The sequence below is a fragment of the Aquarana catesbeiana genome, linkage group LG02 (genome assembly GCF_042186555.1).
Source record: "Aquarana catesbeiana isolate 2022-GZ linkage group LG02, ASM4218655v1, whole genome shotgun sequence".
Lineage (NCBI taxonomy): Eukaryota > Metazoa > Chordata > Amphibia > Anura > Ranidae > Aquarana > Aquarana catesbeiana.
In genome coordinates this window covers 713,555,855-713,581,594 of record NC_133325.1, presented here as the reverse complement: position 1 = coordinate 713,581,594, position 25,740 = coordinate 713,555,855, and the positions used below count along the sequence as shown (strand labels likewise).

The window sequence follows — 25,740 nt, the reverse complement described above, 5'->3', positions numbered from 1 at the left end:
GAACTTCAGCTCTGGCCATGATTTATACTTTTCATATGCAACTGATTTCCAGGTATGGCAGTTTTTACCTAGTTACATTGGTCCAGCTTGGAGCAATGTATGGGCCATACCTGTGGGATCCCCGTGCAAGCTGGAAATCACTGTAATACACACCACTACTACAGTGATCTACACTAGCTTCCAGGTTCCTAGTCAAGTGGCTCCTTGCTGCTCACTGAACACAGGAGGTTGCCCGCTTGGCACTCAAGGAACATTTTACGTTTTTACACTAAATGTAAAATAATCTTAGACTAGATGAGGTGGAGAGGAGGGGCAGTGACCTTAAAGTTTCCCCTTTGTTCAACCAGAGAACATTTTGCAGTTACGGATGTAGCGCTAACCCCCGTAGGAGCCACTTGAGTATATTTGGTTCTGTACTCTGCCTCTCAACCCCAAGAGCAGTCTCGGCCCACCTGGCAATAATGTTAGTGCGAACACCCAGTAAAAGGACACAAATTGTAGTAAACACAGGAATGATCTTTACTGTGACATTTCTTAAGAATGGAACAAACAGTAACAGTATAATGGAATAGTAGACAAATATATTTCAAGTAAATCAGCTGTGTAATAATGACTGAAGATTAAGACCAGTGGGACTCAGTGATACTGTCTGGCTGCTTTCAGGGGACTCCTCAAGGCGAATAACTCCGATAGCAGAGGCAAACACTCTGACAATGACAGATCACGAAATAGCAAGGACAAAATGGACTTTCAACCTTTCAACCACTTTCAACCACTTTAACAGTCTGTCCACAAACTCTACTTGAATTGAGCTCTATGGGTCCAGGCAGGAGGAGTGCAGAGCAATGATGAAAGAGGTCTATCCTTTGGGAGGTCCATAGATTTGAGCGTCCCTGGGATAGGAAAAGACAGCTACTTTTGGTCAGAACGGGTATTAAACGAGATCAATGTAAAACATAAAGTATCAAATTTTATTATGGTTTAAATACCAGAATCATCAATATAAAAATAATAAGTTACTTTCCCTGTCAGTTAACGCCCAGTCGAAGCTACGTGACTCACATGTTGCGAAACGCGTTGGCGTAAGTTACATGCAGGGCTGCCGTGTCAGTGATCCCCGAGGTACCGCGCTGTAGCGGAGGAATGGGGAAGCAAAGAGCTATCCCGTAAGGGATGACAAAGTGAGTGGAGCTGGAAGCAAGCTTACTACAAGCTATAAATCATTACTGAAGGGGAAACTGTGGGACAGTGAATGATCAACCGCCTTACAATCTGAACTTCTGATCCACATATGAATGAGAGGCTATCGAATGCAGCAGGACAGAGAGACAAACTACTCAGCGCAGTGTATATGCAGGGCTGCCATATCAGTGACTCAACACTCTCTATCAGCTGCCTCATTATTCAAACACTAACAGCCGGGAAAGACAAGAAGCTTGTCAGAGTCCACATAAGAAACGAAGGTGGTAATGTACTAACAAACATTTATTTTACTTATTCTACAGTACCCCATCTCTATCAATGTGATTGATATGTCTAGAAAAGCTTGCATGTTCAGCGGGTCATGTTAGGCTCTTGGAAGACTCGAGAAACGGCGGACTATCAGCTCAGCCTTACTATTACTACCGAACACCTATATGCACACAAGCACATCTAACAACAGCCTAACTTACCTGATTGGAATTGTGACTTATACCCTGAGCAATCCCTCGTATATCCATATTCAGATTACACCAATATCAATGGAATAACTAAAGAGGACTTTTCCAACAAATCTCTGCGGGACACATACAGATCTAGACATTGCAGTTTCTTTCACCAACTTATTTACCGCCCCATTTACCGCCCCCCACATTACATTAAAATTCCTATCACCCAGTTAACTTAGAACAACAATATCCCCGGGGACCACTCCTGCACAGCACTCCCAACTTAGTTTATTTAATCAGACTTTTTTGTCTAAATTGCTAACATTGGCATTTAGCCACCGGGACTGCTAGGCAGAAGTGGATCACTTCAGGCGCCTGCATTGTGTGCTATGTGTTATTTGTTATATGTGTGTATTGTTAGTCTTTAGATCTGTCATCTGTGACTTTGATACATCGTATGCAATATACATTTGATGTATCTTTCTTTTTAATGATGTGTCATTTAAGGGCTTGAAGTTACTAACTGACAGGGAAAGTAACTTATTATTTTTATATTGATGATTCTGGTATTTAAACCATAATAAAATTTGATACTTTATGTTTTACATTGATCTCGTTTAATACCCGTTCTGACCAAAAGTAGCTGTCTTTTCCTATCCCAGGGACGCTCAAATCTATGGACCTCCCAAAGGATAGACCTCTTTTTTCATATATGCTATAGGCTATGGCCAGAACCCCCAATTTGGAGGAGTGGTAGAGAGCAAACTTTTTATTATACTAAAATAACCAATAGAGAGTGAACAAGAACATGGTCTCCTTAGCAGGTTTTGCAGTTTCTAGCTACAGGTGCAGAGCAATGACCCTTTCTTATGTCAGTCCACTCCCTTCTGTCCCCCTACACCACAGTCCCAAAGAACTGCAAACACTGTACCTAGTTCAATAATGTAACTTCCCATTCAGATGACCCCGCTTATTTACTATATATTCTAAGCCCTGGGAGTATTATGTGCTTTTATGGGGACAGTGACTTAAATCCCTTGGAAGAAAAAGGCCCTGAATCTTCAGCTAGCTACTTTAGTTGGTGCACTTAGGTGTCCTGTTTGGCAGGAGTGATGCAAAGTGTACTATGGAACTCCTGAAGGCTAAAGAACACTCTTACTGTCTGGCTGAGGATGAGTGCAGTGCAGTGTTCTACTGGTGTAGGGAGAAAATATGCAACATTGTCTGCATGCAGTGTCTCTGTAAGATAGACAAGTGCCTGATCACCAATCCTGCGAGCAAGGCCCAAGGGAAGTGTCCTGGAACAGACAGGCTCTTCGGGTTGCTATCCCACAACTGGAATGCTTATCGCCGTCTGTACAGGTGCGCCTGGAGAATGCACCTGGGATCCCCCTCTCAAGGAGGATGTCCCTGACCGACCAAGGATCTGTGGGAGGAACGGCACACCGACTCCAGAAGGCAACACCTCTCCACTGGGTCTGGTCTGCTCTTTTGCCTGGTGGTCTCTGCCCATCTCCCAGGCAGCCTTGTGGTGTCCTTCTCTTCCTCCAAGATATGTTGGGCTGTGTAGTTCTGCCCTCAGGGATTATTTATTTATTTATTTATTTCAGTAACTTATATAGCGCCGTCAATTTACGCAGCAGTTTACATATACATTGTACATTCACATCAGTCCCTACCCTCAAGGAGCTTACAATCTAAGGTCCCTAACTCACATTCATACATGCTAGGGACAATTTAGAGGATCCAATTAACCTATGAGCATGTCTTTGGAGTGTGGGAGGAAACCGGAGTACCCGGAGGAAACCCACGCAGGCACAGGGAGAACATGCAAACTCCAGGCAGGTAGTGTCGTGGTTGGGATTCAAATCAGCGACCCTCCTTACTGCTAGGCAAAAGTGCTACCCACTACACCACTGTGATTACTATGGGGCCACCTGTGCTGGGAACTACATGTCCCAAGATGCTTTGCTGCAGTGCTTGTCTCTCCATTGGTTCCCTCCCCCTGCCAATGAGGAACAAAGGGAGGGAATAGAGTCCTTGCAAGCGCTGCTCACTCACTGTATTGAGTGAGAAGAGGGAGGAGGGGAATTCACCTGCAGCTACTGACAGGCACGCTCTCCCTGCAATGAGCCTGTCAGTGTCTGTGTCAATCCCAGCAGTGGCCAGCGGGTGGTGTGGGGCCGCGGACGGGCTGAGCAGCACCTGCTACATGGAGAAAATGCAAAGTATTCTCTGAATGGCTCCCTTGACACCTCCCGTGTTCACTAGCAGCTGCTCTACACAGGCCCCGGAAGCTAGCGGCAATTACTGTAGTAGCGGTGTTTAGTACAGTGATTTCTTTCTTCCACAGGGATCCCACAGGTATGACACATATGTAGCCCCAGTCAGAGGCATACTCTGAGCTACAGCTGCACAGACCAGATTGTCGCTGACAGTGTCACACATGCTGCAGCCACTCATACACAGCCAGTGCTGCAATGTGCAGCCACAGTGAGAGCAGAGGAAAGCCTCATCCACCACCCAGGAACACAAAGGAAGCAGTAATGTTGTTGCTGTGCAGCCTGGGAAAGGACCAAGCCTGCTGGGAGGAGCAAGGACTTGTGGGAGATGTAGTTCCCAGAGAGACTGTAACCGGTGTTATGGAGTGTTTTGGAACTACAGATCCCAGCATTACTAAAGCTCTGCAGGGAAGGAAAAGGAAGGACTGTTCTTGGGCTCAAGGCAGTCTTTGGGAGGAAATTGTAGAGCACACGCCATGCAGCAGGCTGCACATCATCCCTTTAATCCAGGACACATATTAATTACACAGGTTCTGAGGATAATTTAATGCAGATAAGGCACCAAGTGAGTTTAATTACCACCTTAATCAGCCACAGAACCTGTGTAATGAATGTGTGCCCTGGATTAAAGGGATGATGAAAGTAAAACTATATGCAAAACTTTTTTCTTTCATTTTGTATAGAGTAAGGGAGGGTTATAACCTCTGGGGAGATTTCCCTTCACTTCGTGTCTCATAGCCAAACAGTGGGAGGAAATCAAATTGCACATAAAATTAAGGGAATTCCTTGGGGACCCCCAGTTTACCAGAACTAGTGTCCCCATCGGAAGATTTCCCCTTTATTACTGTTCTGAGGACAACCCAAAATTTTGAATTGTTTTTACTTTCACTTTCAAAGATAATGGTAAACAGAACAAAAAGAGAGGGTGAAACTCCGTATCAGCGACACAGATAGCAATAAAAACTGACAAGTGTTCTAATTCCTCTCCATTCTACAGTATCCAAAACTAGAAAAAAAAACCATTTGCCTTTAGTTATACTTAAAGGGATGATTTGCTGCAGCGTCGGGGACACTTAGAGGCAAAGTCGCTGACATCTTTTGGTTTGTAGGGACATCACTGTCACGTTTAATGCTGCCTACTGGTCAAGAGGAGGGCAGCATAGCAGCTGGCATCTCTAAACCCCAAAATAGGCATATGGAAAAATGCAGCGCATGTACAAATGAATATAGGTCTTTAAAATGGTGAAACAATCAAGAAATAACTAATTGACCACAGGTGCCTTGAAACACAAACGTCCATAGATGGATGTGAATGTCCAACCGCACAGGAGGTATAAGTACTCCAAGGGGTGGTGATGGTCTGATGGTTGTCAGAAAACACCTGGCATCATACAGCGACTTCCCAACCGAGAAACCGGGTCCCAATGGGTCATTCAGAGAAAGTGCAAAAAAGCCTCTTACCAGATCCTGTGGATTCCCATGTCAGCGACAGGGAATCGCATGCGCAGTTTGTCACAAATGACGTGGAATGGGAGCTCAGGAATCGCCAATCTCTTGGATGGTGGTCTGTATGGATCTCGGCCGGCAACCGGATGGGTCCTCACAATGAACCGTCCTCACACCGAACCGTCCCAGCGTGCATCAGAAGTTTCACAAACGGTCCCCCGAAAGGAGCAGTTGGAGGGACTGGATCTCATGCGGTAAATGTGGAAACAAAAAGAATGTGCCTCCACATGGTGCAGATAAAAAAGGGTGTTTTTATTGACAAAAACAACCATACACAAATAAAAGCGTGATCACGGTGGATAAAAACAAATGGGCAACAAAGAGAGTGGTGTATGTACCTGACGCGTTTCGACCTAGGGGTCTTCAACAGGGGCATAGGGCCCTACAAACAGTACAAAATATTTTACAGCGCACACATACAAGAATGACATTTCCTGCAAGGCTAGTTAAAACACCTGAACATATTCAAAAAATATGTGGGTTTGGTCACACTATATGGTCATATAGTGATAAGCCCACTTACTGCGACAAAGTACCCCTCCCCCTTCTCATTACCTCTTATTTAGTGGCCACCAGTGTATAGGATGTATCCCCTTTAGTTCTCCCACATAGAGGAGTTTAGCTCCCATGGTTGAGACAAAGGATCTTCCATTCTATTACTAGTGTAGGACCCACTAATTCGGGGTACTTTGTCGCAGTAAGTGGGCTTAGCACTATATGACCATATAGTGTGACCAAACCCCTGTATTTTTTGAATATGTTCAGGTGTTTTTAACTAGCCTTGCAGGAAATGTCATTCTTGTATGTGTGCGCTGTAAAATATTTTGTACCCTTTAACAAGGGGGCCCACAGATCTCAGCCCCCCACCCTATGTGAATGGGTTTGGGGTGCATTGTACCCCCTTCCATTCACCTAAAAAAAGTCTCAAAAATAAAACACAGTACACAGGTTTTTAAAGTAATTTATTAAGCAGCTCCGGTGTCTCTTCCGACTTCTTCTCCCCTCTCCCTGGCTCTTCTGTCTCCTCCGCTGATGTCTTCTGCCTCTGCCAGGTCTTCTCCCCTCTCCGGTTCTTCTCCCTCTGTCAGCTGTCTTCTGCACAGCCATTAATGTCTAAACCGCTGGCCACAAAAGTAAGTACACCCCTACATGAAAATGTCCAAATTGGGCCCAATTAGCCCATTTTCCCTCCCCGGTGTCATGTGACTCATTAGTGTTACAGGGTCTCAGGTGTGAACGGGGAGCAGGTGTGTTAAATTTGGTGTTATCGCTCTCACTCTCTCATACTGGTCACTGGAAGTTCAACATGGCACCTCATGGCAAAGAACTCTCTGAGGATCTGAAAAAAATAATTGTTGCTCTACATAAAGATGGTCTAGGCTATAAGAAGATTGCCAAGACCATGAAACTGAGCTGCAGCATGGTAGCCAGCACCATACAGTGGCTTAACATGACAGGTTTTACTCTGAACAGGCCTCGCCATGGTCAACCAAAGAAGTTGAGTGCACGTTCTCAGTTTCATATCCAGAGGTTGTCTTTGGGATATAGACATATGAGTGCTGCCAGCATTGCTGCAAAGATTGAAGGGGTGGGAAGTCAGCCTGTCAGTGTTCAGACCATAAGCCGCACACTGCATCAAATTGGTCTGCATGGCTGTCGTCCCAGAAGGAAGCCTCTTTTAAAGATGATGCACAAGAAAGCCTGCAAACAGTTTGCTGAAGACAAGCAGGCTAAGGACATGGATTACTGGAAACATGTCCTGTGGTCTGATGAAACCAAGATAAACTTATTTGGTTCAGATGGTGTCAAGCGTGAGTAGTAGCAACCAGGTGAGGAGTACAAAGACAAGTGTGTCTTGTCTATAGTCAAGCATGGTGGTGGGAGTGTTATGGTCTGGGGCTGCAGGAGTGCTGCCGGCACTAGAGAGCTATAGTTCATTGAGGGAACCATGAATGCCAACATGTACTGTGACATACTGAATCAGAGCATGATCCCCTCCCTTTGGAGACTGGACCGCAGGGCAGTATTCCATCATGATAACGACCCCAAACACACCTACAAGAGGGTAAAGGTGATGGACTGGTCAAGAATGTCTCCAGACCTAAACCCTATTGAGCATCTGTAGGACATCCTTAAACGAAAGGTGGTAGAGCGCAAGGTCTCTAACATCCACCAGCTCTGTGATGTCATCATGGAGGAGTGGAAGAGGACTCCAGTGGCAACCTGTGAAGCTCTGGTGAACTCCATGCCCAAGAGGGTTAAGGCAGTGCTGGAAAACAATGGTGGCCACACAAAGTATTGACACTTTGGGCCCAATTTTGACATTTTTACTTAGAGGTGTACTGACTTTTGTTGCCAGAGGTTTAGCCATTAATGTCTGTGTGTTGAGTTATTTTGAGGGGACAGCAAATTTACAGTGTTATACAAGCTGTACACTCACTACTTTACATTGTAGCAAAGTGTAATTTCTTCAGTGTTGTCACATGAAAAGATATAATAAAATATTTACAAAAATGTGAGGGGTGTACTCACTTTTGTGGGATACTGTATATATATTTTTAGAAGAGACCCTAGAGAATAAAATGGCGATTGTTGCAATATTTTATGTCACACTGTATTTGCGCAGCGGTCTTTCAAACACAATTTTTTTGGAAAACAAAACATTAAAGTTAGCCCAATTTTTTTGTAGAATATGAAAGATGATGTTAGCCTGAGCAAATAGATACCTAACATGTCATGATTTAAAAGTGCGCATGCTCTTGGAATGGCCACAAACGACTTATTTTTTAAAAATGGAGTAAGGGGACTTTTTAAGGTGCCTGAAACAATGAAAAATTATATCATATATAGTAACAAATAGCAATTTTTTATTGAATACATTTATTAAAAAAGATATAATAATCTTCTATTTAAAAGTGCATGATCAGACCAATACATTGAAGAATGAAATATAACTACTGTACAAAAAAACTTAATTCTCTAGATGTTTTGCTAGAATATATAGCTTCTTCAGGAAATTCCTAATTGTCTGTGTACAGCATATTCACCCAAAACTAATTTTAGGTCAGCATGTGAACACACCAGGGCCACCGGACCGCTAATTATTGAGGATATAAGTGTGTCATAGGAGAACCAAAGTGCCCATATAAGGATCTCTATAGCATGTAAAAAGCTGGTTTGGAAGATTAAGAAGCTGCAATTTCTTTTAACAACCACCGGAGGGAGCCAAACAGAAAAGCTTATAACCATTCACAGCAGAGAAGATAGAAGCAGTTCAAAATCAATTTTCAAAACTGCATGAACTTCCAAAGGGTCAAATCTCCCAGACTCCAAACCAACCAAATCTAAAGACCATCCACCATGCGTTCACCCAGGAGCCCCACATTGACATCTGCAGCAGAGATTTAGTTGGTTTGGAGTCTGGGAGATTTGACCCTTTGGAAGTTCATGAAATATGAGTGGTGTATCCGCGCAACGGAACAGAAAATTAAAAAAGTGGAGAAAATGGAAAAAAATGGAAAAAAATGGAAACAATGGAAGAAACCGCATAAAGGACTGCTGCCTCCACAGATGTGATTTCCACCTAGGTGGAAAAAACAGAAGGTAAGTGAAGGGTTAGTGTGTGGGTGTGGCGCTGTCCTAATTTATAGAAATACTTGGTAAATCGTGTGTAGCCAAATCCCATATGTAAAGTCGCATAAACCAAAATTGCAAATAAAAAATTCAACGAAAATAAAACCAAACATAAAACAGCAAAGTGACCCCCTTTGGAGTGTGTAGGTGTAACGTTGTTCTAGTGGAGAAAAAAGTGGAGAAAATGGAAAAAAATGGAAACAATTGTACAATGGAGGGGGGTTGGGACTTTAAATGAGGCGCATTAGTCGCCTCCATCCCGGTATTGCCGACAGGCGTATATAGAAAGGGATTGGGACTTTAAAATGAAGCAGTTGAAATGCGGAGGGTTAAAATAATACATTTATTGATCATAGTAGATATAGTAAAGGAATTTCATATATGTACACATATACAAATAATTGGCATACAAAATGTAAACGTAATCGATGGACAGGTACACACAATCGAATACATGATTTCACAGAGTAGAGGGTAGTCACAATGGTATTGGTAAAACAAAGCATATAGCCTGTAGATGCCAATGGTGGCATGCCCGGCGACTGACAATGTTGCACACAGGAATAGTGTAATCATAATATTGAACAGTGATGGCATCAAGGTACAATGGATAGAGTAGGCATCAAGTATAGCTCGACGCGTTTCGTGGGTGATCTTTTCCACTCATCAGGAGCTGATGCATAGTAATCCTGTAAGATATGTATATGTAATCAACCTCAATCCGTAGGGGAGGAATTGAAAAAATGTTGGAAAAGTTTGGCCCAAAATTACACTTACCAACCCTGACATAGGGCGCAGCGCATGGCGGATGGCACGGAGTAGGCCGGGGGCAGTGGGCCTCGCGGCGGGAGCTGAGGCAGCATGTGGTGTCTGAATGGCATCAGGTAGTGAAGTGACACTATATGAGTAGTGAGATGATCTCCATTGATGGAACATAAATTGTCACAGAGAAAGAAAAAATCTGGGAATGAATATTAGAAAATAGTATATCAGTATATATTATAAAAATAGATAAATTAGATTACGTAAAGTAATATGTAAATATTGTACCCAGAAATACTCGTAAATAGAGAGTACTGGTAGCTAGTATAATAAAATATATAATGAAAAAAGTCTGAATAAAGAAGTATTTGTAAAGGCAACAATGTAACATGACTAGTCAGAGAAAAGAGGAGGAATGTCTGGGAAAGAAAAAGACATAATAAAATACTGGAAGTAATATGTGAGTTATATGTTAAAAGATGAAAGGATTACGTATAATAAAGTATAAATGATATATCCAGGAATGCCTATATATACAGAGTGTTGGTGAAAAATGTGGTGGAGATCGTGTGGTAAGGGGAATCCAATTAAAGAATGGCTAATGAAAGATCTAAACGTGTGGGTGAGTTGTTAAAAAAGGGGAAGGTGGTATGGAGGGTTGTACAAAGTTAGTGCAAAAAACAAATTGTGACAGTGGGGGATCATGACAGTGAAAGTAGGTGTAGACACAAAGTGCTTACCTGATGCTGCATGTCATGCACAACTAGCAAGGTGGAAACAGCTAGTGTGCAGAAACCAACAGAGGAGACTGGCCGTGTGAGCAGCCCGCTACCACTGGGGGACCTATAAATACATGCCGCCAGCGCCACGTGCGTGAGGCCTGTGGGAGGAGGGGAGCGGCGTCCGCACCTGAGCTAGATGACCGCTCGGTGTTTGGCGCCAGAACGACCCTCCCCCATGGCGATCACGCAGATGGTACTCCAGACGTCAGCGCGGTGACGTCGAAATCAACATCCCGCGCATGACGTAGGGGACGTGGCGCCGATGCGCCGAGGGGCATCCGCCCAGACCTCCCAAAGGGGAGGGGAGGGAGGATCCGCAGGGCGCATCGCAGCTCCCGCATAGAGGACAAACAAACCCCAACACAGAACCATACCAAGCGCACACGCAATTGCGGATCAAAGGCAGAGCGATAAGGATTGGATGGATGGCAGGGAAAAGGAATTATTAATAACAGGGAAGAAAAAAATGTATTATATATATAGCGCAACCAGTGCCGGAAATGCCATCAAATAGTAACAATATATAGAATAGAAGGAAAATTGCATAATATGTATCAAATATATACATTCCAGAAATTTGGCCCCACATAGGGCATATATTAAACCTCTTGCGTAGATAGCAGGGGAACACTGCTAATCCAACTCTTCCAAATGCTTCCATCCCGGTTTGTAAATTGTACAATGGAGGGGGGGGTTGGGACTTTAAATGAGGCGCATTAGTCGCCTCCATCCCGGTATTGCCGACAGGCGTATATAGAAAGGGATTGGGACTTTAAAATGAAGCAGTTGAAATGCGGAGGGTTAAAATAATACATTTATTGATCATAGTAGATATAGTAAAGGAATTTCATATATGTACACATATACAAATAATTGGCATACAAAATGTAAACGTAATCGATGGACAGGTACACACAATCGAAACAATGGAAGAAATCGCATAAAGGACTGCTGCCTCCACAAATGTGATTTCCACCAAGGTGGAAAAAACAGAAGGTAAGTGAAGGGTTAGTGTGTGGGTGTGGCGCAGTCCTAATTCATAGAAATACTTGGTAAATCGTGTGTAGCCAAATCCCATATGTAAAGTCGCATATAAAGTATAAACCAAAATTGCAAATAAAAAATTCAACGAAAATAAAACCAAACATAAAACAGCAAAGTGACCCCCTTTGGAGTGTGTAGGTGTAATGTTGTCCTAGTTTAAAAATACTTTGTAAATCGTGTGTAGCCAAATCCCACATGTAAAATCGCATGTAAATTATAAACAAAATATAAACAAAATTGCATATAGCAAATTTAACAGCTAGGTTGGCCCCCTTTGAATTGGGGGAGGGGGAAGGGGAACAGGGGATGAAATCAAAAAATGACTTTAGCCAAAGCTATTCCATCCGCATAAAAACCCCATATAGTGATTGACAAACATAACATTGCTGAATAATTACATAGGTTAAATCGTGACTAGTGCTCAGTGCAATTTAAGTGAAAAACTTGACATCTTTGTAAAACAAGGCAGGTATTTGTATTAATCTTGGTGACCAGGTGCTCGTGTCTTGTGATCATGCGGACACTCACCAGCTTCTTTAACCCCTGCGGGGGTAATGCACAGTCACAGTGTATGCCACTGTGCGGCAATTCACAGGCTGTTTCTGGGTCACGGTGACGTTTTAGGCATAAGAGAAGAAAGAGGAGATTCCATAGTGTAAAACCATAAAACACTCTTTATTGAACGCAGATGACAGAATGGTACTCACATGTAAGCAGTTTATAATAGGCAACCAAATGTCATCAAAACAGGAGAGCGTCAGATTTAAGTTGGTGATCCTCTGGGAGATGATGCAAAAGCGTCAGAATAGGCCACGACCTACGCGTTTCGTCATAGGGACGTCAACTGGAGCGTGCCCCCTTTGCGTCACCTCCCCTCCTTTTATACTGTGCGATGTGCTGCATGCCTGCACACCGGAAACCTCCGGCGGCCATTTTCCCTTAGGTTTTTGCGCGGCCATCTTGCATGTGGCTATTGCAGACCGGAGCCATGTGTATAAACCTTTAGTGGAATATCCCTAGTGTTGTAAAAACAGGAAATGACCCTAGTGTTGTAAAAACAGGAAATAAACCAAAGGGAAATCCGTGGCCATTTTGTGAGAGATTTTGCAGACCGAAGCCCAATAGAGCAATTGATAGGTATATGCTATTTTGCAGGCCGAAGTCCGCGGCCATTTTCTTGTAGGTTCTGCAAGATCTATGTAGGTTATATGCCTGAGTCCGCGGCCATTTTCTTGTAGAATGTGTGGGGTATATTTGGATTATACGGTGACCCCGTACGAAAAAACTTCTCCGTTCGAGTATGTGTCACTCTGAGCCACAGATTTACTCTATCAAGATGGAAAATAAACCCGTAAAGAATCATCATAGGCAGGGGCAGTATTAATTATTCGCACAGTATAATTAAATATACCTGACGAATTATACATAGAAATATAAAATATAAAATTTAAAATACATATACACAGAAATGTTTAATATTTATTGCTCCAAAGTACTAAAAATAAATTACATATCACTATGTACATGCAATATTATAAAATAAAAAGTTAACTAAATATAAAAAAAAAATTATAAAAATGTAATAATAAAATAAAAATAAAAATAAAAATGATAAAAAGGGGGGTAAAATAAGAGGGGTGGGAAGGAGACCGAGGGAAGATGGTGTTTGTGTCATCATGGAGCCTAAAATTAATGTCATACGTCAGGAACCTTTTTTATTTTTCACGTCAAAAAAGATTAAGCTAACTAATAGTGGTAGTTTACTGGTAGTACTAATAGTTAGTGAGAAAGCAATTTAGGTCGACATCTATATTCATTCCTGATGGTTGTAGTGTGTCTAGCTGGAAAATCCATCTAGTTTCGTTTTGCGACACTTTAATTTTCTTGTTGTCGCCCCTCCAGTGCCCTTTGATTTTATCAATAGCATAAAAAACAAGGCCTGAGGGGTCCCTGTTGTGGTGGTCTCTAAAGTGTCTGGATACACTGTGCTTTTTAAACCTGTTTTTTATATTTGTAATGTGTTCTCTGATCCTTATGTGCAATTTTCTAGTTGTACGCCCCACGTACTGTTTCCAACATGGGCATTCTAATACATAAGTGACGTGTGTATTATTGCACGTGATCAGGTCCCTGATGGTATATTCATTTCCATTAGATGTCGACCTAAATTTAGTTGTCTTTTTACTTGTTTTCTTACTTACTCTATATGGTAAACATTTACCACATTTGTAAAAGCCTCTAAGGTTACTCCCTATTTTAATTTGTTTTGGGGGGTCAAGGGCATTGTGCACTAGTTTGTTCCTAAGGGTTGGGGCCTTCCTGTAAATAAAAATAGGTTTGTTTGGTAATATTGGTTTAAGAATCTGATCTGATTGGAGAATTGGCCAATATTTTTTAATGATCGATTCCATAGTTTTATATTGCCTGTTGTATCCTGTCAGGAAAGCAAAGCCTATATTTCTATTCTTTTCTTGTTTACGTGAATTTTGTGTTCCTTCTATCAGCCCGTTTCTATCCATACTTTTCACTTTTTGTTTCAATAATAATAGGTCCCTTCTTTTATATCCTTTATCGGTGAACCTGTTGATTCAGACGTCTGCTTGTTCCTCAAAATCAGTGATGCTACTGCAATTTCTGCGTATTCGCATCAATTGCCCCTTTGGGATGTTACCTATCCACTTCGGGTGATGGCAGCTACTTGTTGGTATGTAGCCGTTTCTGTCTGTATTCTTGAAGAACGTTTTTGTATTAAGCTGCCCGTTTTCTTTGTATATCTGGAGGTCGAGGTAACTTATGTCTTGTTTACTCCAGTTACCAGAGAAAGTTAAACCGTAGATGTTATGGTTAATTTCTTCGAGAAATACTTGTAGTTCTTCTTCTGTGCCTCCCCATACTACAACGATGTCATCTATATATCGTCTATATAGCTTCATATTTGGCCTATTGGTACTATAGATTTGTTCTTCTTCCCATTTGTTAAGGAGCAGGTTGGCTACACTGGGGGCATACTTAGCCCCCATGGCCACTCCCTTCTCTTGCGTGTAGAAGTCTCCCTTATGCCAGAAGTAGTTATGGCTCATGGCTAACTTTAAACCTTCTAATATGTATTTTATTTGTTCTTCTTTCATGTTGGTGTAATGCCCATTCTGCTCCACTGAGGCCATCTGATTGTATGATGTTAGTGTATAGGGAGTTGATGTCAATAGTCACAAGTATGTCTTCCTCCTTTATGTTGAAATTTTTTAACTCCTTAATCAGCTGTTTACTGTCTTTCAGGTAGGATTTCCCTCTGGTTACCAACGGTTGCAAATAGCTGTCCAAATATGCCCCCAGTCTAGAGAATAGGCCATCAATCCCACTTATTATGGGTCTACCTGGGGGGTTAAATTGGTTCTTATGGATTTTTGGGACATAATATTTTACGGGGGTCTTGGCTGCTTCAGGTAATAGAAATTTTGCTTCTTTTTTATTCAGGATTCCTTTTTTCTCTCCTTTCTGTATATAAGCTTTGAGCTTCTTCTTATATTCTGCCTTCGGGTTGCCCCTTAGCTTTTTGTATGTGTTAGGAATAGCTAGCAGTTTCTCCATTTCTGATTCATAATCCTTTTTGTTTAGGATAACAAGTCCACCGCCCTTGTCCGCCGGACGTATGACAATATTTTTCTTTTTTTCTATTTCTTTGATGGTCTTCCAGATTTTTGCTTTTACCTTCTTTGGTTTTAGTTTTCTTATATCTTGTTCCACCATCTTTTTAAAAGTTGTAAGGCTTTCATTCTGTTGAGTATTGGGATTGAATACGGAGTTGTTCTTCAACTGCGAGTGCTTATAAATTGGGGCTTCTTTTTCAGGGGGGTAATTTATTTTCTCCTTTCATTGCAAAAAATTTCCTTATGTTTAATTTTCTAATGAATTTTTGCAGGTCGATGTATGCTTCAAAAGGGTCCAGGCATTTTTCTGGAGCATAATTAAGTCCCAGGTCAAGTGTCTTCATTTCTTCTTCGTTGAAGGTCGCTTCGCTTAAGTTGAAGATACCACCACCTAATACTCTCGCCTTCTTTTTCTTTGTCCCTCCTCTCTTTCCTCTGGTCCGTTTTCTCTTCCTCCTCTCTGCATTCTGTATTCTTGGTCCATTCTCTCTCCCCATTGCATTTCTTCTGGTGCTCTGTTCCTCATTCCCGCTTCTGTGTCTCGGGTACTTCTTGGGTTCCACCCCCTGTAGGGGTATCTGTTGTTTCGGTTCCTTTCTGGGAATCTGAAGGGTTTCCAACCTTGAGGGTCTCTGTCTTCCCTGTGTAGAAATGGTCTTCTTCTGGGGGCCGGGGGTCTCCCTCTGTATTCCCTGGGAAAAAAACCCCTCCTGTATTGGGGTTTTCTATATGGTGTGTAATCTTGTTCACGCCTTAAAGGTGAATACCTATTCCTATACCTAGGCGTTCTTGGTGTTGGAGCATTTGCATGTATTCTATTTCCATGTATATCTTGTTGTCTATGGTTTCTTCTTTCTGGACTGTATCCTCCTCTTCTATACTCAGATGTCGGTGTCTGCCCTAGTGGTTCTCTCATACTTCTTACTGGTACAGGTTCTGTTTCTTGCCATATGGTTGCGTCTTCTTCCGTTATGCTCTCATTAGTGTCATCTACCATTGAGATATTCAGGTCTTCTTCCATATACGTTTCATCGGTCTGCCACTTATATACCTGTTGATTTTTGTAATCTAGTACGTCTCTTTTAAATTTCTTTTATTTTTTTAATTGTATTTCCTTATCATATTTCTTTGCTGCTTCTTGTAAGTTGTTTTCTTTGTCTTTATATTCTCTGGTTTCATGGAATGGTAATAATTGATCTCTTATTTGTAATATTTCTGATTCGATGTTCTTCAGTTTGTGTTGTCTCCGCACCACTATTTTGCGTAGTAATGCGATTTCGCTATCATTGAAGAACTTATACCATTCCTCCATTAGCCCTTTTTCATTAATCGCATCGTTAGGTGAGACATCCCACCCGAGCCTCCTAGGGGTGATTTTCTCTGTAATATACATTTCTATCGTGGATGTGTCCCACCAAACTCTGATCTGTTTTTCTATGGTATGTCTGAGCTGTTTAAAAAGGCTATCCATATCTTTTTTATTGACTACATGTTCCTGGTTAAAGACTTCAGTAAGATTGATATTCCTATTGTTTAGATATTTGAAAATGTCCATTGCAGCAGATGACTACTTGGTACTCTAAGGGCCCAAGTCAAATAGTAATGAAATATGAGTGGTGTATCCGCGCAACGGAACAGAAAATTAAAAAAGTGGAGAAAATGGAAAAAAATGGAAAAAAATGGAAACAATGGAAGAAATCGCATAAAGGACTGCTGCCTCCACAGATGTGATTTCCACCTAGGTGGAAAAAACAGAAGGTAAGTGAAGGGTTAGTGTGTGGGTGTGGCGCTGTCCTAATTTATAGAAATACTTGATAAATTGTGTGTAGCCAAATCCCATATGTAAAGTCGCATAAACCAAAATTGCAAATAAAAAATTCAACGAAAATAAAACCAAACATAAAACAGCAAAGTGACCCCCTTTGGAGTGTGTAGGTGTAACGTTGTCCTAGTGGAGAAAAAAGTGGAGAAAATGGAAAAAAATGGAAACAATGGAAGAAATCGCATAAAGGACTGCTGCCTCCACAAATGTGATTTCCACCAAGGTGGAAAAAACAGAAGGTAAGTGAAGGGTTAATGTGTGGGTGTGGCGCAGTCCTAATTCATAGAAATACTTGGTAAATCGTGTGTAGCCAAATGGGAAGAAGAACAAATCTATAGTACCAATAGGCCAAATATGAAGCTATATAGACGATATATAGATGACATCGTTGTAGTATGGGGAGGCACAGAAGAAGAACTACAAGTATTTCTCGAAGAAATTAACCATAACATCTACGGTTTAACTTTCTCTGGTAACTGGCGTAAACAAGACATAAGTTACCTCGACCTCCAGATATACAAAGAAAACGGGCAGCTTAATACAAAAACGTTCTTCAAGAATACAGACAGAAACGGCTACATACCAACAAGTAGCTGCCATCACCCGAAGTGGATAGGTAACATCCCAAAGGGGCAATTGATGCGAATACGCAGAAATTGCAGTAGCATCACTGATTTTGAGGAAGAAGCAGACGTCTTAATCAACAGGTTCACCGATAAAGGATATAAAAGAAGGGACCTATTATTATTGAAACAAAAAGTGAAAAGTATGGATAGAAACGGGCTGATAGAAGGAACACAAAATTCACGTAAACAAGAAAAGAATAGAAATATAGGCTTTGCTTTCCTGACAGGATACAACAGGCAATATAAAACTATGGAATCAATCATTAAAAAATATTGGCCAATTCTCCAATCAGATCAGATTCTTAAACCAATATTACCAAACAAACTTATTTTTATTTACAGGAAGGCCCCAACCCTTAGGAACAAACTAGTGCACAATGCCCTTGACCCCCCCAAAACAAATTAAAATAGGGAATAACCTTAGAGGCTTTTACAAATGTGGTAAATGTTTACCATGTAGAGTAAGTAAGAAAACAAGTAAAAAGACAACTAAATTTAGGTCGACATCTAATGGAAATGAATATACCATCAGGGACCTGATCACGTGCAATAATACACACGTCACTTATGTATTAGAATGCCCATGTCGGAAACAGTACGTGGGGCGTACAACTAGAAAATTGCACATAAGGATCAGAGAACACATTACAAATATAAAAAACGGGTTTAAAAAGCACAGTGTATCCAGACACTTTAGAGACCACCACAACAGGGACCCCTCAGGCCTTGTTTTTTTATGCTATTGATAAAATCAAAGGGCACTGGAGGGGCGACAACAAGAAAATTAAAGTTTCGCAAAACGAAACTAGATGGATTTTCCAGCTAGACACACTACAACCATCAGGAATGAATATAGATGTCGACCTAAATTGCTTTCTCACTAACTATTAGTTCTACCAGTAAACTACCACTATTAGTTAGCTTAATCTTTTTTGACGTGAAAAATAAAAAAGGTTCCTGACGTATGACATTAATTTTAGGCTCCATGATGACACAAACACCATCTTTCCTCGGTCTCCTTCCCACCCCTCTTATTTTACCCCCCTTTTTATCATTTTTATTTTTATTTTAATTTTATTATTACATTTTTATAAAAAAATGTTTCATATTTAGTTAACTTTTTATTTTATAATATTGCATGTACATAGTGATATGCAATTTATTTTTAGTACTTTGGAGCAATAAATATTAAACATTTCTGTGTATATGTATTTTAAATTTTATATTTTATATTTCTATGTATAATTCGTCAGGTATATTTAATTATACTGTGCGAATAATTAATACTGCCCCTGCCTATGATGATTCTTTACGGGTTTATTTTCCATCTTGATAGAGTAAATCTGTGGCTCAAAGTGACACATACTCGAACGGAGAAGTTTTTTCGTACGGGGTCACCGTATAATCCAAATATACCCCGCACATTCTACAAGAAAATGGCCGCGGACTCAGGCATATAACCTACATAGATCTTGCAGAACCTACAAGAAAATGGCCGCGGACTTCGGCCTGCAAAATAGCATATACCTATCAATTGCTCTATTGGGCTTCGGTCTGCAAAATCTCTCACAAAATGGCCACGGATTTCCCTTTGGTTTATTTCCTGTTTTTACAACACTAGGGTCATTCCCTGTTTTTACAACACTAGGGATATTCCACTAAAGGTTTATACACATGGCTCCGGTCTGCAATAGCCACATGCAAGATGGCCACGCAAAAACCTAAGGGAAAATGGCCGCCGGAGGTTTCCGGTGTGCAGGCATGCAGCACATCGCACAGTATAAAAGGAGGGGAGGTGACGCAAAGGGGGCACGCTCCAGTTGACGTCCCTATGACGAAACGCGTAGGTCGTGGCCTATTCTGACGCTTTTGCATCATCTCCCAGAGGATCACTAACTTAAATCTGACGCTCTCCTGTTTTGATGACATTTGGTTGCCTATTATAAACTGCTTAAATGTGAGTACCATTCTGTCATCTGCGTTCAATAAAGAGTGTTTTATGGTTTTACGCTATGGAATCTCCTCTTTCTTCTCTTATGCCTAAAACGTCACCGTGACCCAGAAACAGCCTGTGGATTGCCGCACAGTGGCATACACTGTGACTGTGCATTACCCCCGCAGGGGTTAAAGAAGCTGCCTAAAACGTCACCGTGACCCAGAAACAGCCTGTGGATTGCCGCACAGTGGCATACACTGTGACTGCGCATTACCCCCGCAGGGGTTAAAGAAGCTGGTGAGTGTCCGCATGATCACAAGACACGAGCACCTGGTCACCAAGATTAATACAAATACCTGCCTTGTTTTACAAAGATGTCAAGTTTTTCACTTAAATTGCACTGAGCACTAGTCACGATTTAACCTATGTAATTATTCAGCAATGTTATGTTTGTGAATCACTATATGGGGTTTTTATGCGGATGGAATAGCTTTGGCTAAAGTCATTTTTTGATTTCATCCCCTGTTCCCCTTCCCCCTCCCCCAATTCAAAGGGGGCCAACCTAGCCGTTAAATTTGCTATATGCGATTTTGTTTATATTTTGTTTATAATTTACATGCGATTTTACATGTGGGATTTGGCTACACACGATTTACAAAGTATTTTTAAACTAGGACAACGTTACACCTACACACTCCAAAGGGGGTCACTTTGCTGTTTTATGTTTGGTTTTATTTTCGTTGAATTTTTTATTTGCAATTTTGGTTTATACTTTATATGCGACTTTACATATGGGATTTGGCTACACACGATTTACCAAGTATTTCTATGAATTAGGACTGCGCCACACCCACACACTAACCCTTCACTTACCTTCTGTTTTTTCCACCTTGGTGGAAATCACATTTGTGGAGGCAGCAGTCCTTTATGCGATTTCTTCCATTGTTTCCATTTTTTTCCATTTTCTCTACTTTTTTCTCCACTAGGACAACGTTACACCTACACACTCCAAAGGGGGTCACTTTGCTGTTTTATGTTTGGTTTTATTTTCGTTGAATTTTTTATTTGCAATTTTGGTTTATGCGACTTTACATATGGGATTTGGCTACACACAATTTACCAAGTATTTCTATAAATTAGGACAGCGCCACACCCACACACTAACCCTTCACTTACCTTTGGAAGTTCATGCATGCTAATTTGGGATGTGGTGCCTTATTCCACTTAATTTTGGCTAATTCACTTTACTTCCAAACAACTAATTTATTTTACTTTTTATCTTTTATTGTTACACTGTCCCTTCATTTTTATTTTTTACTTTACTTTTTACTTTTTTCCTCCGCCCCAGTCTCAAGTCTAACAGGTTTTCTTCTAAGCTTGCCCTATTTGGTTCCATCCATCTTCCCGTCAACTCTGACCAGCTTCCCTGTCCCTGCTGATGAAAAGCATCCCCACAACATAATGCTGCCACCACCATGTTTCATGGTGGGGATGGTGTGTTCAGGGTGATGTTCAGTGTTAGTTTTCCGCCACACATAGCATTTTGCTTTTAGGCCAAAGAGTTCAATTTTGGTCTCATCTGGCCAGAGAAACGTCTTCCACATGTTTGCTGTGTCCCCCACATGGCTTCTCAGAAACTGCAAAAGGGACTTCTTATGGCTTTCGTTCAACAATGGCTTTCTTCTTGCCACTCTTCCATAAAAGCCAGATTTGTGGAGTGCCTGACTAATAGTTGTCCTGTAGACAGATTCTCCCACCTGAGCTGTGGATCTAGAGCCTCTTGGCTGCTTCTCTGATTAATGCTCTCCTTGCCCGGCCTGTCAGTTTAGGTGGACGGTCATGTCTTGGTAGGTTTTCAGTTGTGCCATTCTCTTTCCATTTTTGGATGATGGATCAGTGCTCCTTGAGATTTTTAATGCTTAGGATTTTTTTTTTTTTTTTAAACCCTGCTTTAAACTTCTCCACAACTTTATGCCTGACCTGTCTGGTGTGTTTCTTGACCTTCATGATGCTGTTTGTTCACTATCATTCTCTAACAAAGCTCTGAGGGCTTCACAGAACAGCTGTATTTATATTGAGATTAAATTACACACCGGTGGACTCTATTTACTAATTAGGTGACTTCTGAAGGCAATTGGTTCCACTAGATTTTATTTAGGGGTATCAGAGTAAAGGGGGCTGAATACAAATTCACGCCACACTTTTCACATACTTATTTGTAAAAAAAATTGAAAACCATTTAGAATTTTCCTTCCACTTCACAATTATGTGCCACTGTGTTGATCTATTACATAAAATCCCAATAAAATACATTTACGTTTTTGGTTGTAACATGACAAAATGTGGAAAATGTCAAGGGGTATGAATACTAATTTCAAGGCACCGTACACATCCCTTGTAAAAAAAATAAGTTTGACAGGTCCTTTTTATTGAGAGATCAAAAAGATCCCAAATCTCTCATTTACCCTTAAAAGCAAAAAAAAAGACACTTTGACTTTACCAAAAAAAAAAAAATCATCTATTTAAGCCCGAGAGGAGGAAATGACGCCAGACAACGCTCAGGTCCTCCAAGGGCATAGAGCTGAGTGGGGGCTATCTTGCTCTCACTCAACTTCCTGTCCAAGCGTCAGAGGGATTGGATCGGCTCCAGGCTTACCGACTGCTCCGGTAAGCTCAGTGATGATGGGGAAGCGGCAGGATGGGCGGGGGCACCTCTCCTGCCACCTCTAAAAGTGATCCCGTGGTGAATCCGCCACTGGGACCACTTTTATCCCAAAGAGAATCGCCCACATTACAAAATGATACCGGGGTTATGGCAGCTATCTACAGCTATAATAACGGTATTTAACGTCAAATTACTGACGTAAATGTACTGTGGGCAGTCGGCAGTTCAGCCAAAAACGAACTAATTCTAAATCTACTGGCAGCCACATTCTAATGCCCCGTACACACAGTCAGACATTGATCGGACATTCGGACAACAAAATCCATGGATTTTTTCCGACGGATGTTGGCTCAAACTTGTCTTGCATACACACGGTCACACAAAGTTGTCGGAAAATCCGATCATTCTGAACGCGGTGACGTAAAACACGTACGTCGGGACTCTAAACGGGGCAGTAGCCAATAGCTTTCATCTCTTTATTTATTGTGAGCATGCGTGGCACTTTGTGTGTCGGATTTGTGTACACACGATCGGAATTTCCGACAACGGATTTTGTTGTCGGAAAATTTTATATCCTGCTCTCAAACTTTGTGTGTCAGAAAATCCGATGGAAAATGTGTGATGGAGCCTACACACGGTCGGAATTTCCGACAACAAGGTCCTATCACACATTTTCCGTCGAAAAATCCGACCGTAAGACTAATCTATCTAACCTGTAAAGCAAAAGTCGCTATACATACCTTTTCTTAAGCCAATCCGGTCCAGTCTCCAGCCATGGAAGCTGCGTGCAGGAGACAGCTGACAATGGCTGTGAAATGGCTGGGACGTGACGTCACCCTTAGGCTTACTATGGGGCTTCCGTTGTCGGCTGCCTCCTCTGCACCCGCCTACACAAAGAAGCCGCTGCTGACAGCTCAGAGTGGGACTGAACCGGGGCTGCTGCAGAAAATGTATGTATAGCGATTTCTGCTTTACAGGGCTAGATAGGTTAGTGTTAGAATGTGGTTGCCAGTAGATTTAGAGTTAGTTCGTTTTAGGCTGAACTTCTACTTTAAACCCTTCACACCGACCGTACGCAAATATGCGGCCCCACTAGACTAGGTTTTTCCGTGGGCCGCACTTTTGCTTATCTCCCGTGTGGCGCTCTCCCAACGGGGTCTCATATAGAGACTCCTGGGTCCTGTTCTAAGGATCAGCACCCGGATCTCCCGATACCGGGTCACCCGATTGCTGTGATAGCCTCTGATTGGCTATCACAGTGATCAGTCACAGTGAAGCCCGCCCCGTGTTTTCTGTCTTTGTGAATGGACGAGACAGATACAGCATATCTTTCTTTGTCCTTGAAGAGATAGAAAAAAAAGTGTGGGTATAAAAAAATAAAAATAATAATAATAATAATAATAATAAAACAAAAATCTGCAATTGAGCAAATTTCAGTGTTTTGATTTGATTACATTATTGAATATTTTTTTTTATTATTATATTATTATTTGTTATAATTATTTATAGTTATTTATTATATTATAATTTATGATTTCGTGTTTCAAACTTTATCATACCCAGGATGTGTACTAGTCTCTTGTTTGGGGGGCACTGCAAGGATAATTTTTTTGTAATGCACAGAGTTCTGCTTTAACAGCTTTTCCTCTGCAGTATGTGGACGATCATGTGATCATCATGACAGTGAATGGAAATTTGCATACAAATGGCACTGTGCTTCTCTTCACATAGAGAGAGAAAAAGAGAGAGAAACGCCATCTGCAGGAAGAAGAAATATAATGCTAGATAGCACCACGGCATGTAAACCTATGCAATAAAGCTAACAAGCTTGTTATGTGTAAAATAACCATAAATGCATTTTTGACATTTTTATAAATTTGTCAGAATATAACAAAAAACATGAGCAGGGTGTTTGTTAATGTCCTCGCTTCAGCAGGACATATACTAAAATTGAAATAATACAGAGAAATTTTGCATGGCGCCTGCGCAAGGATGCCACGCAAATTTGTGAAACAATCCATATTTAAAAAAAAAAATAGTTGGGGTTTTGGACCCCACTTTTTAACATGGATCAAAGCATTATATAATAAACCCAAAGCCTATATAAAATATGCTGGATACAAATCTGAAGCCTTTAATATCGAAAGAGGTACCCGACAGGGTTGCCCATTATCTCCCTTATTATTTGCCCTTATACTCGAACCCATGGCCCAATACATCAGAACAAACCAAACTATAACTGGCATTGAAGTAGGAGGTATTACACACAAATTATGTATATTTGCAGACGATATATTACTTTTTCTATCATCACCACAGGTCTCTGGTCCTAACTTAATACCAGCTCTTGATGGATTTGCAGCCCTATCCGGCCTTATGATTAATCCTAAGAAATGCCTAGTGCTTAATATTTCACTCACAAACATGGAATTGATCCCGGCTAGGGCTGCACTCCCATTCACATGGGCAGAAAAATCAATCCCATATCTTGGAATTCATTTAACAGCATCTTATTCTGACTTATTCTCAACCAATTATCCTCCTGTATTAAGACAGATCACAAATCTAATAAAACAATGGTCGCAACTTCCTTTATCCTGGATAGGGAAGATTAATGCAATCAAAATGACTATTCTACCCAAATTGCTTTATCTATTCAGAGTCCTCCCTATTCCAATTCCTTCCTATTTTTTTAGAATAGTACAAAAAAGAGCAACTTCGTTTATATGGGGCTCTTCTAAACCACGTATACCTATACACACACTACATCTTCCCAAAAATAAAGGAGGCCTGGGATACCCTAATTTTACTAACTACTACAGAGCAGCACATTTGGCCAGTCTGTCCAAATACCATGCAAAACAGGAAATCCCATTATGGGTATTTATAGAGGCTTCAGAAAATGACCCTCTATTAATATCAAATTTATTATGGCTTGATCCTAAAGACCGCTTTAAAATTCATAATCCCATAACTAAACACTTCTTATCTCTCTGGGATAAACTAAAAACCAAATATCGGTTACAATCTCCACATAATCCTCTCCTTTCTTTTATCAGAAATCCAGCCTTTTATCCGGCATGGATCTACCCAAATTCTTTTAAAGCTTGGACAACATCAGGCATTCAGACACTAAATGACTTCATAGCATCTAAATCATTCCTTTCATTCCCATCGCTTAGAGAAAAATATGATCTACCAAACTCTGAGATATTTAGATATCTCCAAATCAAAAATTTCTATACACCATTCCTAAAGGGGGATACACCATTATCCCAATTATCCATTTTTGAATCAATCTGTACAAAAGATCCATTTGCTAAAGGTACAATTTCATCACTTTATAATCAATTATATGGAGTAGCAAATCTTAATAGACCCTCTTA

At 41.1% G+C, this 25,740-nt stretch overlaps 1 protein-coding gene and 1 non-coding gene across 2 annotated transcripts in view; both read left to right on the top strand.

The window, feature by feature from the left end:
* The first annotated feature begins 1,102 nt into the window (after positions 1–1,102).
* The window catches only part of NSUN3 (NOP2/Sun RNA methyltransferase 3), a 187,938-nt gene continuing 163,300 nt past the window's right edge, over positions 1,103–25,740 (top strand). The window contains exon 1 of the mRNA XM_073616996.1: positions 1,103–1,463. The gene's annotated coding sequence lies outside the window, so the exon portion shown is untranslated. The remainder of the gene's footprint in view (positions 1,464–25,740) is intronic.
* Positions 24,275–24,381, top strand: LOC141130707 (U6 spliceosomal RNA). The gene has a single exon (XR_012242475.1). It is a non-coding gene; the product is annotated as a U6 spliceosomal RNA (small nuclear RNA).